At 34.0% G+C, this 14,175-nt stretch overlaps 2 pseudogenes; both read right to left on the bottom strand.

Annotated features, from left to right (window-relative positions):
- Positions 1 to 787: 787 nt before the first annotated feature.
- LOC141660884 (AP2-like ethylene-responsive transcription factor PLT2) lies at positions 788 to 2,479 on the bottom strand (annotated as a pseudogene).
- Positions 2,480 to 3,435: 956 nt separating this feature from the next.
- LOC141660885 (serine/threonine-protein phosphatase PP1 isozyme 3-like) overlaps positions 3,436 to 14,175 on the bottom strand; it is a 38,315-nt pseudogene continuing 27,575 nt past the window's right edge.

Below are 14,175 nucleotides of genomic sequence, written 5' to 3' on the forward strand. Positions count from 1 at the left end.
GTGAATAGCCGATGTCTATACTCGATTAGACATCGATTTTAGTTAAAAACAGATGTTTATGTGTTGATTATTTACATAAAATGCTATAAATAAATTATTTAATAACTAAATTACACCTAATTAAACATGTTAAACATATCATGAGCTATCTTTTTTGTCACAAAAACATCGATTTTAATGAAAAACACTAATGTCTATGTGATGATTTTTTATAAAAAATGCTATAACAAAATTATTTAATAACTAAATTACAACTATTAAAACATATTAAACATATATTGAGCTATGTTTTTTTGTCACAAAAACATCGATAATTTTGACAGAGGTGATGTAAAATGACATATTAAACATCCATTTCTTTAATGAAAGGTGATGTCTAATTTAGCGTATAGACGTCAGTGTTTTCTAGAATGAAGTGATGTCCATGTATCATTTAGACTTGAACATGTTAGTCTTTAACATCAGTTGTTTGTCTAAAACTGATGTACATTGTGTTTTTTGACATCAGTTTTGTTTGGTTAAAAGTGATGTTTATAATGTTACTTGACATCAGTTTTATCTTAAACAAAGTGATTTCTATGTTTCATTTAGACTTGAACCTGGATTTCTTTGACATCCGTTTTTTATCTTAAAGTGATGTATATTATCTTTTTTGACATCAGCTTTTCTGAATTGAAAGTGATGTGTAAGAAGTTTATAGACCAAATTGTGTAAAGTTTTACATCACTAATTGTGTAATTATTTTCTGAGAACGTCAACCAAAATAGTAAAACATATGATCTGAAATCTAAACTATTACATTCTCGCTTCTAAACATATGTAACATGGAAGGTTGATAAAAGTTGTGGTTACTGCTGCCTAATTGAAGTTGGTGAAATCCTTGATAGCTTTGGGAGGAAGAATCGACATCTTGTATTTCTTGTTTACACCAGAGCCTTTGGTGATCAGCGTACAGGTAGTGCATAGTAATTGGAGACTTCGTTTGCTGGAATGCGATAGTAGGCTAGTTAGTATGGTGGGAACCATAGTTCTGCATATGTGAAGTAAGGCTACTATCTTTAGTCAGAGCTTCGAGAGTCATTTGAGCTTGTTCAGCCTCCTTTAAATGCTTCGCTGCACCACCAATAGGCAATGTGGCACTTTCAAGAATGTTTTTGACATCGTATCTGTTTATTTCAAAGTTTGTCACTGCATTCAGACCACGAAACTTGATAGCAGCAATGTTATACGCTTCTACTGCTTCTTCCTGAGTGCCTATTAAATAGTCATGGTAAAAACTGAATGAGATCGCGAGAGAGTATTCTTAATTAGACCACACACACATTCTCCCTAATATAAATTCATTTTTGATAAGCATGATTCAATCAGTAATAATTCAGTACTAATTAAAACTATCATATAAAGACGATTAAAAAAGACGCTTACTAAAGGTTCCCAAGTACTGGTCCTTGTTTCCAGCAACCCTTCCGATCCTTGCTTGCCACCTCCCATGTTGGTGGTGCCTGTAAACGATGACATCTTCAACCGTAAACACTAAATCTTATGAGAAGTGACCATAGATTGATCCCTTTGCAAATAATTACAGTACTTGAGCCACTACTTTTATTTATCTGATACCTGGTCACTCCATGGTAAATGGATGCGCCACGAGAGAAGCCACAGCTTTTCCTGAATTGAGAAAATAAATAGAAAGTTGTAGTTGATCTGCACTACATAATTGATTTTGGTAGCATCATTCTGGAGAAGTAAAACACAATGTACCTTCTTAAGGATGCAATGAACTCTTGCCTAGTCATATGCTTCATATCTTCAACCTCTTTCTCATAACTAGTAATCTACAATTTTCAAAATAGAGAAATATTACAAAACCAATTCTAATAACATTATTCTAGGCCCTGGGCCCCTGGCTAGTGCATTTCCTGTTAAATGATTACTAAATTCAACCTTATTGACACTGTTTATAAATTTAGCCATTTTTGTTGCAGTGCATATCTGAAAAACCGATAAACTTAAAAGAATTTAAACCTACAGGAAAATTGGTAGTGGTGGTGGTACCCCAGTACTTGAGTGCAGCTAAATCATAAGCCCTAGCAGCTTTAGCTTCCTTGACATAACCTCCCGATTAATACAATACAAATCAGGCGAGGAATAAAAATTTGAAACATATATACACAAAGTAAAAACAAAAAAGGAGCAGTTTAAATGTAAAATCATGACATGAATAAAAAGAAAAAGTTGAGAAAGTTTCTCTTACCCAAATACACTGCAGGTGAATCCATTCCAAGATTTGACAGAATCCAGAAAAGGAAACTCAAGTTAGAGAATATTTTTCTAATTTTTTATTAAAGTAATTAGATATATTAAAATGATAATATACAAATTCAAATATATATATACCTTGTCTCCCTTTACGAGTTTGTCCTTCTCTTCTGCAACTATTATCCCACAAATGTGCCTTTGGTAAATAATACAGATACATAATTCCATCTACTTGTGCAATAGGCTAATTAGGTGGTAGTTATATGTTGTAATTTAATTTAATTTATTACTTCTTTTGGAATTAAGAAGCATGTTAATATCTTCAACATTTTTCATTTAATGTAAAACAAAATCTGGTATTGAATTAACTTTTTCAGATAATATTTCCTTAGTAGAATATATTTAACTTGGATTTTCATTATCATTTCAAAACACACACACAAAAGCATAGGCCTGTAGAGGTCGGAGGTATGTAAGAATGCATTCTAATATGTAATATCTAATATTGAATGTATAAATATTATAATCTTTCAATGTGGCAACTTCTGCATTTAGAAAAATAATAGAGCAAATTATGTGCAATTATGCTGCTGCTGATTACATAAGATAACTAACCGCAACCAGAAATAGTGATGTAGGACAGGATTTTAGAAAGATGAATTATAATATCCTAATGACGTAACTTTAATAATCATTAGATTTTGAGCAGTCAAGCAAGCAATTGTTACTTTGTAATTTCAATAGTTATAGGGGGAAAATTACATATCTATAACTTAAGGCTAACTGACTTTTACTAATTGTTTACGTTTGAAACACCAGGACAGGGGACTATATGTGTAAATACAATAGTCAGAATTCCATCTCTTCTCATTCGGATGATGGTTCTTGAAGAAAGACCCTTTATATAAATATAAAGAAGCAAAACAAACACTACAAGAAGCGACGAATAAACTAAGTTAATAATAGTAGCAGGTCTTGCCAATTGTGGTAGTTGCAATACATTGAAGTTCAAATCATACTTAATAATCTAACTTGTTTTATAGTTTAAAATATGAATAGTACTTCTTTATTAAAAGGTGAACCAGTCTAACCAACAAGGTCTAAACTACCATAAACCTGCTAATGGCAAATTGGCAATATACCCAGAAAGGAAAGGCAAGAAAAAGTATATACCAGTTACATTTTTGTGGACATTAAAAAATTATTCTTTTTTTCAGCTGGCTTCAGTACTTGGAAAGAGCAAATCAAATTTCCATCAACGCTCATCATTGCACCAGCATTATCAAATTCACTGCAATAGTTGGGAGCTAAAAATATGGTAACAAGCTATCTTTCAGCAAAGAATTCATAACCATCCTCCACAACCTGCACAAGCATAACGTCAAGTCATCAACTCCGGTGTAAATTAATTGTTGAAAAAGAGAAAATTATTGGTTTTACCTGATGAGCACAACAAACAAGGTCCAAGTCATGCTTCGCTAAGAACTCTGACATCTTATCAGGGCCAAAGGTGAATGATACTCCTCTATCATTCAATCCCTATACCTTGACATCATTACTGGGATCTGACCAAAGTAAATCATAGAGCAAACATGTGTCAGGTATAACAGTTGGTCGTGGCAGGTTTTTGATCTGATCCAAATTGTTAAGATCAGGGGACAGACCACCATGCATGCACAATATCTTATCATCAACAACAGCAGCCACAGGAAGACAGTTGAAACAGTTAGTAAAGGTTTTCCATAGTTTAACATTGAATCGGCGCTTACATTCATCATAAAATCCATATATTCTATTGATAGAGGCGCATTAATGGTTTCCCCTAAGAAGAAAAAAGTTATCCGGATACTTAATTTTATAAGCAAGCAAGAGGCATATTGTTTCTAAACTTTGTTTTCCACGGTCCACATAATCCCCTAAAAACAGATAATTTGATTGAGGAGGAAAGCCACCATATTCAAAGAGTCGTAACAAATCACTATATTGCCCATGGATGTCACCTGAAATACAAACGAGTGTACATTATATATTTTCAGCAAGCACAAATCTTAGTATTAAGTGAACCATAGCAGTCTTGTGTAGCAGAAAATTTAAAAAAATATAAACAAAAAAGCCAGACGTTGAAGTGTAAAGTGTAAATAGCTTCACCTTTTATCCAAATCAAAGGTACAAGCCTTAAATTGCACACATTACATATAACATTTTTACAGTTATTGCTATAATTCAATTTGATGTTGTAGAGCTAAATCAAGATATGAAATCTATAACAAGCACCAAGCACCAAATCAAAACATTTAAAACCTAATCATATCCGTAATAAAATAATAGATCAACATTTATAACGAGCAAAATAAGATAAACAACACTAAATCAAATCACAAATTACAACTAAAGCAAAAAATGAGGATTAAAGTTAAAAAATACCATGTAATCAGTAGAGATGAAAGGATCGTTAACTTTACACAATTTACAAAAATTAGAAAAAAAACAAAAATACAATTGAACAACCAAAAAAACCCAAATTACCTAAAGCTTTAAATCTTTTTCTCAGATTAGAACCTGTATACAACAAGAAGAAAAGTATTAGCAACAAGTTTAGACAGTAAATTAATAAAAAAATAAGGGTTTCGAATTAGAAAAAACCCCAATTTACAAAATTAGGGTTTTGAATTCAAAAATCCTCAACTTTTAAAACTAGTCTTCATGCAGAGAAGACCAGTTCGATTCAAGTAGATACAACACTTACCGAAGTAGTGAGGTTAACTGAAAGAGGCTTAACGGAGAGATTGAGAGCGGAGAGAGGTTCAGAGAGAGAGAGAGAGAGGTTCCAGAGACAGGTTCGAGAGAGAGAGAGGTTCGAGAGATTGTGATGGTGAGATGATGGCGGGAGTTCAGAGAGATTGTGTGTGGCGCCCTCCAAATCCGGGTCAGAAGTTTGGGGTCCACAACACATACCTAATATATGAACCTGTATAGGAAATATTATTTGCAATGACCCTGCTTTACATAACCACATATCGCCACAGGTTAAAGTATGAAAACAAGCCACAATCCTAATCTTTATTACAACTTACCAAATCCCAACTAATTCAACTTACAATTGATAATAAAATCATTCTTACAATCTGACTATCTCTATACCGCATGAAGCTTCTGCTAGCTCGATTCAACTCAACTGGAACCTTAGCCCGCACTTTGACCGAGGAACTTCACTATCATCCATATTCTTTTCAACTATAAAATATATAAAAGAATCGCAAGGGTGAGCTAACTAGCTCAGCAAGTCATAATAATGATAACTGAGGTTAAACAATGATCAAATGAGATGATTCCAAGGAATCAAATTTCTTTTAAACTAATCATCAGAATTGGATATTCATTTTAAGTTTAAAAACCAAGGTTAGGCTACTGATCAGTAACGCACTAACCCCGAGCAAGCACACATCACTGCTCTAATTACTTGATCCAAGGCACATATTGGCCTAATTTGACCACAAATCTAGTCTGACCATGAATCTGGTCCACATAAAGAAAACTATCCAATTCTAAAACAATTCAGTGTAATAACAATGTAATTCAATAAGCAAGATCATAATCAACAGTGATAAAACATCGGTATTAAAACATAATGCAATTCAAGATGCATCACAGGGGTATATCAGGGTACGTATAAGAAACGATTTTCAGTTTGTAAAATGATCAGGTATTAAACAAATAATGATTGTTCAAGGTATAGTTCTTTGATGTTGTAAAGAATGGTTGAGATATAAAACTTTTGTGTTTTCAAACAATTTTGTTTCAGTGTTTGAAGTTTGGTAGTTATACATTTGAGAAGTAGTATCATATTTGTGTGGTTTGGTGTCTGAGGATCAACAAAGTACGGTTTGCAAAGAATAAGGCTTACGGCTCAAGATCAAGAAAGAATCAGGGTTTAAGGGTAAATAGTTTGAAGCATATGCATTATAAAACAGGAGTTATGTTTAATGATAACAATATGTTATAAAACAGTTCGAAAACATTGGTAATATATCTTGAAGAAAAGTTCAGAAATACTTGCCTTACAAGGCTTTATAACTATTACTGATCAATTCTGGACCAACTCTGCCGCTTAGGCTTTTACGTCCAACCACTATATCACTCTGGATTCGACCTCGACACTCAGGTCCTCCTGTTGAAACTCTACTGAGCTCGTCAACTGACCACTAGGTTATCTTTAGTCCATCATCCACTTTCAGGTTCCCGACTATAACCTACAGGGTCGAAATACCCTACGTTAGACGTTTAGGTATGCTTGACATATCCTCGATACTAATTCTTACCCAACGATATTCAAACCCAACTCGTAATTATTCATATTAGAATAACATAGAAAATAATTAGGGTTCACATTCTCAAAATCGATCTATTGTTTATTTTCAGAAAATACGTATATTCGTCATTTTACGAAATTAGGGTTACTGTGTTTTGGTCAAAACATACAACACAACATACAATCAGGTTCTGTATGAAACATGCGTATATGTATTTACTTATATTCGCTCGACGTCCCGATAATCCTCAGATACGCTCCCGTATTTCCGTAGTTTGATTTTCCCGGAAATCGGGCAACGTCCCCTTTGTTTATCGGACTACCCGTCTAAACATCAATCGACGTCAAACCAATAATAACCAAATTCACAACTATAATCCCAACCACCAGTTCAATTCAACAATCAATCCAATCACAATTCGTCAACTAATTTACGTACTCGACTTTAATGTAAAATCAAATTCTCGTTTTAACGATAATCTCACGAACTAGTTTATTTATTTTAAAATATTAGGACTCAGAATAAACATCATAGTCCACCGTCGGCTCGCCGAGGCTCATCGCCGACGGCGGCGAAATTTCCAACACAATACTTCCACCGATTATTATTATTATTTCTCGCTTGGAATTATTTATTATTTCACGAATGTTACTCAGTCAATTCCTGCAGAACAAAATAATAAAACTTTAATCGATCAGGACAGAACAGTAGCACAACCAGGCACAGAATCATCACAAACAGACACGCCAGAGCACGCGCACACGCGCCGGTCACTACGCCGGAATGAAACCGGCGGTAACCAGAAAATAAAACAGGTGATACCAGGAAGAAATAGAGCAAACTAGCACTAACTGATCCCCATACGTGAATACACACACATATAAGCACAGAAAAGAGTATGCCACCATAGCCGCCTCCCCGGAAAATGAGGGACGGCGGCGATCGGAAAGCAAGGAACAAACGGGCTGGACTTACCCAGGTAAACGGAATGAGCCAAGGACTAAAAGAAACAGAAGAGTGAAGGCAGGGGAGGAGAGATTCGTGAAAGTGCGAGAGAGAACACCACTGAGTTAGAGAGAAACAAAGAGGACCGAGATGCACACACAGAAGTTGTGTGTGTTCATATTTATTTTATTTATTTTATTTTATTTTCACAAAACCTCAGCCAATCTGTGTGCAGCGAGTGTATAGCAGTAGTATAACAGTTTGACACGTGTCCTGTTCTTTCCGAAAGTCCGATTTTTAATTCGAAATTTGCAATATAACGAATTAAATTGCCCTTAGAACGAAGTCAGAAAATTACGAGAAGAGTCTTAAAATATTACAAATATCCCGAAGTTTATAAAAACGTAATTTTCATAATTTTAACACAATTTTTGAAATACCACTTATACCCGCTTTTATAAATAAAACGAAACAACGCGTGGGTAAAATTAATCCCAAAAATTACCAAGATAATTTTAAAATTCTCGGAATATTCCAAACTTCAATAAATATGAGTTTCATAATTTTTGAAGAGTTCTTGAATTAAATATGGATTTTACAAATAAAAGCATTCAGAAAATCATTTAAAGATAAATAATTAATAAAATATTGATTTCTCAATTTTATAAAATCCTAAAAATAATTATTGTAACTATAAAACCATAAAAACAATTTTAGAGACACTCCCAATATTTATGCAAATAAATTTGCACTAAATCCACTTTTGAAAGTGAAAATAATTCAATACGATCCCATAATTAATCACGTGGGCAACCCGGTACACCATAAATCACATATGGATAATAACCAAACAACACATAGCGGTCAAAACCAACATACATATTTTATTTATTTAATAATTTCCATAATCACATATTTAAATAATTCAAAAATACATGAGTCGTTATATCCTTCCCCCCTTAAAAAGATTATGTCCTCAGAATCTGGTCTTAGTTACACAAGTGAGGATATTTGTCAAGCATATCTGACTCTAATTTCTAAGTAGACCCTTCTACTCAAGGGTTCAAACGTACTCACAATAGGTATGCACTCATTTCCAAGGACTTGCCTTTGACAATCAAGAATTTGGATTGATCACTATATGCAGAACAACTTGGACAAGAGTCCCATTGGCTCCTGATCAATCACTTAATTCAAACCCAATACTTATCACTTTAATATTGACAAGTAAAATACATTAGGTGTACACACGGGTGTGATGGTCATATCATTTATGAACAACTTTATCTATATTTATCAATACATCGAATGGTTCACTAATTTTAGGACTTAGCTTGTCCCTTCTACTCAAACTTATCCAATCTCTTTCAAGACGATACTTTTACTAACACTACTGGTCCTATTTCTATACTCATACTTTCTCTCAATACAATTTCGTCTTCTTTCTTTGTCTACTCCGAGCTGCTTTAACCAATAGCACTACGCTCTTGGTGTGTAGAATTAACTTAAAGTTTAACAACTTCCTTTCTCTCACTTTATCTCAATAAAAATGGGAACTTACACTCGCGTTCGCATGAAGCTTAATAAAATAGCATTCTAAAGCTGACATTGCTGATAAATGATCATTCCAGTGTTTCCTTAAAACTCAACCTCTCAACATATCTTACATTTCCTGAATTACTTTCGTACTTGGATTCTCCGCTTAAGGATAATAGGCGGTGCTCGTTTTCAACTTGGTTTCCAAACATTTAAATATCTTTTACCCTTTTTTTTCATCAGTTAAGGCTGAAAAGTAATCTCATATACTCACATATTATCACCTTTAGTTATTTGAACTTCAGATTTCACTCTTTCCAATTCGTTTATTAACTCCTTGGTAGTCTTAACTACATCCACCCCTTCCTGTCAGTATAGGGCACCTGTTATCATACGGCTTTGCTTAGGTAGTTGTTAATGGATTAATTCAGAACCTTTTGTTAACCCTAGTCAAAATTTCATTCTTGAAAACTTAACGCATAGTTGCTTTCCTTCTGATCCTTGGAGAAAATTCTTGGGTATTCCACGCAGACTTCCTTATTTTTTGAGTAGCTGAGGAGGTTATCAATAAATACAGTTTGCTTATCTAAGTACTCCTTATAAACCATGATCCTTAATTCCTTATAGTCACCTGATACCCTTGTTATTTCATATAATATCACCAAAGCTTGCTATGCTCTTAACTCACTTCAATCGTAATCTCTGATATGTTCTCAGGTCGGATCTTAAGTTGGTCCCCGAGATATAACATACTTCTTGAATTAGGCCTCGTAGGTAATCAATTTTTCATGGGTGTCACTTATTCTTATTCGTCGTTTCATTAAACTCCTGATAGTCAGTACATACTCTCATAATTTTATTCCTTTTTCTCCCTTAACATCACTGGTACACTTCACGATTCGCTTTTTATAAAACCACTCCTGGGGTCTGCCTTATCCACTAGGCATCCAATACTTCACCTTAATCCTTTGACATGTCCAACACTTCCTAATCCATCTTGAAATTTCTTCCTTATACCTGGTTATCACTATTTTTCTTTAAAATTCCGTAGATCTTGGCTTTTCTTCAATAAGTTAAATACTTTATATTGTGAATTCCCGGTAGGATCTTATTTCTTAATTCTTTTAATTGTAGCATCTAAGTGCTGGAAGAAAACCTAGGAACATCGTGATCGTTCTTCTGGGTGCATAATCTTCCTCTTACTAACTGTTAACATCGTGATCCATTATCTTCCCTTGACATCTCCTTATCTTTTCTTAATAATTCTGACTGAAAGGTCGTACTACTCATCCTTGTTTCCTTGGGACTATATATCTGACTTCCAACTCCAACTTCTAAAATTCTATGGATAATTCTTCTGGTACAGTTTCTATGTTCGTTCTCTCCTTTTTGTTTATCGCCTGCCTCTACATTTGCTTTTTCTCGTGAGTACATACTTCAAAATTTTTTTATGGTCCATATAGATCTTACACTTTTCTCCATACATATCATGTTTCCCAATCTTTCAAAACAAATATTATTACTGTTAATCCCAATTATGAGTAGGATACTTCTGCTCATAAGGTTTTGGTTGTCTGGGTGCATATACAATAACTTTATTATGCTGCATCAACACACATCCTATTTCCTAATGAGAAGCATCACTATAAACTACCAAACCTCCTTGATACTTTTAAATTGATAAAACAGATGCTGAAACCTTTCTTTCACTTAACTCCGCAAAACTTTCCCTTTACCCTTCTCCATTTCACAAAACTTCTTGCTTTTCATGGTTAGCTTCGTCCAAGATATTATAACGTTCAAGAATTTCTTGCGCAAATTTCCAATAGTAACCGACCCATGATAAAACTTCTTACTTTTGTTGGTGTTTCTATTCTCTTTTTATTCATAGAAATTTTAACTTCTGCTGAATCTCTTTTGATCTTCTCTATATTGACTATTTATTTTATGAATTATATGTCATACAATTTCTTTCTTCTCCAACTTCCCAGCCATCATTAAATGCTTTGCATGGTCCTCCGTTGACTTTAATTATCACAACTATAGCTTATTCGGATATTCCTTAAAGGTGCTGTCCATCCAGTTCAAATATTACTAGTATATTGGTTAATCCAATTGACGATACGAAAATAATACATAGTTCTGAAAATTATCTTTGATATATCCATAGGTTTAATCTTTAATTGGTGAAATACCAAGTCCTAAATCAATCTCATAAAAGTACTTTGCTTCTTTCGTTTTGATCAAACAAATCATTGGGTCGAGGTAACAGATACTTGCTTTTGATAGCAAACTTGTTGAGCTCTCGTTAGTCGACGCATAATCACATACTTCCATCTTTCTTATTGACATTTAATACCGATGCACCTTATGGGGCACACTAGGTCTAATCGTTTTTTTCTTCTAGCATTTCTTGCATTTACTTTGCTAACTCCTTCACTTTAACTGGCGCCATTTTGTGCAAGGCCTTGGACACTGGCTTCATTTCAGGTGCTAAGTCAGTCACGAACTCAATTTCTATATTCGAAGGAAATGTTGATAACTCATCCAAAAATATATCTTGAAACTCCTTAATTACTATAAAATCTTCAACCTTTATTTACTTCCGACTTTTATGTATTCCATAATCACCATAATGCTCATATCTTGTTTACCGTAATCATTATTAACAGATTCGTTACCTTCTTTCATCTTCTGAACCTCCTCACCTTCTTATTTGGCATCCTCAGAATTATCTTTTCGTCACGGCGGACTGTCTAGACATCATGTTTTAGTAGTTAATCCATTCCTTAGAATAATATCAAATCCTCTTATCTTCCAAGATATCAATTCTACACAACTTATTGCCAGGAATCTCAATTTCACCATTGGTACCCAATTATTTAACAACTTCACGTTCTTGACTTGCTAGTCCTTTAATCACAATCTTATCAATTCAATAGGGTAATTAATCTTTTCAACAAAACTTTGAGAGATAAATAATTAAGTTTCTCCCACATCTTTGCATAAGGTATTCACCCTGATCATCCATATTATCACATCCGTATTCTGAATAACATATTTCACAGGAAAATCGCATATTCTCGTTCTTGGAGACGTATTCCTTATTGGAGTAGATACCCTTGACTCTTAGTTCATCCCTGACTGGGCTAGTGATTTGCAATTTTCGTCATATGCCTTTATTTGCTTTCCATGCGTAAAATGTAGATGGAACTGCGTCCACTTATTTCAGGATATGTTGATTTCTGTTTGAAAACTTCTTGCAAAGAACGACAATGCAACGAAATGACTAAAAGGGTTCAAAGTCCAACAAAATTTAGGATTGAAAAGAAAGAAGAAACAAGGATTTGAATATGAATGAGACAACCACATTGGTACTTAAGATGGCCAGTCTTTCATACCATATGGCATACAACACATGATTAGGTGACGTCCCACCCGACTCTTCATCATTCTGACAAAGTGTTTCACCATAACACTGTTTGTCCCAATCAGAAAGCAAGACTTGAGGGAAGCAAATAAATTTGAAAGGAATGCAATATCCTCTTTTCGATATCATAGCAAAGAGTTTATTTAAGAAAAGAAGTTCATACATTTTTAGGAATTGAATAGGAATATATGCTGTAATATTGAAGGCAAGAACGATACCATTGGTCACCATCCACATTTCACTTGTATTCATCTTTCGAGTTTGTTCGATCACATCCCAATTGCATCATATAGCCACTTTAGAGGGTACACTGAAATGCTTTTGCAAATTAAGCATTATGGTAAATTCCTACTTGTCACGTCTTACGTCTTTAATATCGCACCCACACGGATGATACTTTAACAATTCGATCATAATGGAATTCCTTACCAGATAACTTCAAGATTCCTCTTTTAATTTAGAATAACCACGTACCATTCGACATAACGATCCTTTCATTAATAATATTCTGCTTTTAGAGAGATCTGGAAATCTTTCCAATCTTCTGCGATCACGCTCCGGCTTCTGCTAAATCAATGAATTCTTCGAACTCTGATAGTCCTAATAATTGAATGTATAGTTACTCCGTACGCTGATTCTGTTGTAAATTTTATCAAACAATACTTGCACTTTACTGTTAGGAATAATCAACTTCTTCATAATCGTAGGTTATTTTATTCTCGAAATTAGTAATACTAAGTCTGAAACAGCATCCTTCCAGGTAATCTGGGCTTTCCAACAAACAAGAAACTCAAGTAGTAACTTGACAACCAATGTTTAAAAATCATTTTATTCGAAAAGGCTTTTAAAAATTTGTAAAGAAAAATCTTTTTCGAAAACTTGTTTAAAAAGTTTGGAAAAATCACAAACCTGGTTGTCCTTACTATATGAGTTGGTTGTTGTCCTTCCGACCTATAATAGGGTACCAAATTAATGGAACGATCATATAAAGGTCCATTCACTTCAATCTACCTTCTCTCCTTTATTGGGTCCATTTGCCTTCCTTAATCGACGATCATTTCAAGTGTTGTTACATGTTATTATATTCGTAGCTTCACATTAAAATTTCCATACCGGTAATACTCCCGTTATCAACTTTGCAATCACTAAGTAGAACAGACTATCTAATAATCAACAAGTCTATTTCATAGAACCAAAATTTGCTCATATCACATCACATCACTACTTTACATATCGTATTTATCATAACACCATCATTTAATTCCACCAAAAATTCCAGATTTATACCTTTCTCTCTAACTCCTTCAAAATTCACCTAATTCATCCCATAATTATTCACGGGTGGCTTAGTCACTAATGGCTTCTTTTAACCCGATAACAGTTATCCTTTGAAATACTTAAATCTTCCCTCTAAACTTCTTCTCACCTTTATTTATCTCTCAAGCGCTCCCTATTTACTATAACTCTCGAATCCATCCTCGTAGATACAATCGTTTCATAGGACAAATTCTAAACTGGGGGTATAGAACAGGATGTAGGGTAAACTAAAGAGATAAACTCACAGCCGAATGTCCAGTGAAACAAGAATAAACAGATGGAGGTTCTTGAATAGGTAATCTCATATCAAGAGGCAGAAAATTTTTAGCGTAGAATAGCTTGAAGAAGTGCAGCCGTTATAACAGAAGGTAGTGCCAT

Source organism: Apium graveolens, chromosome 5 (genome assembly GCF_009905375.1).
Source record: "Apium graveolens cultivar Ventura chromosome 5, ASM990537v1, whole genome shotgun sequence".
NCBI classification, from domain to species: domain Eukaryota; kingdom Viridiplantae; phylum Streptophyta; class Magnoliopsida; order Apiales; family Apiaceae; genus Apium; species Apium graveolens.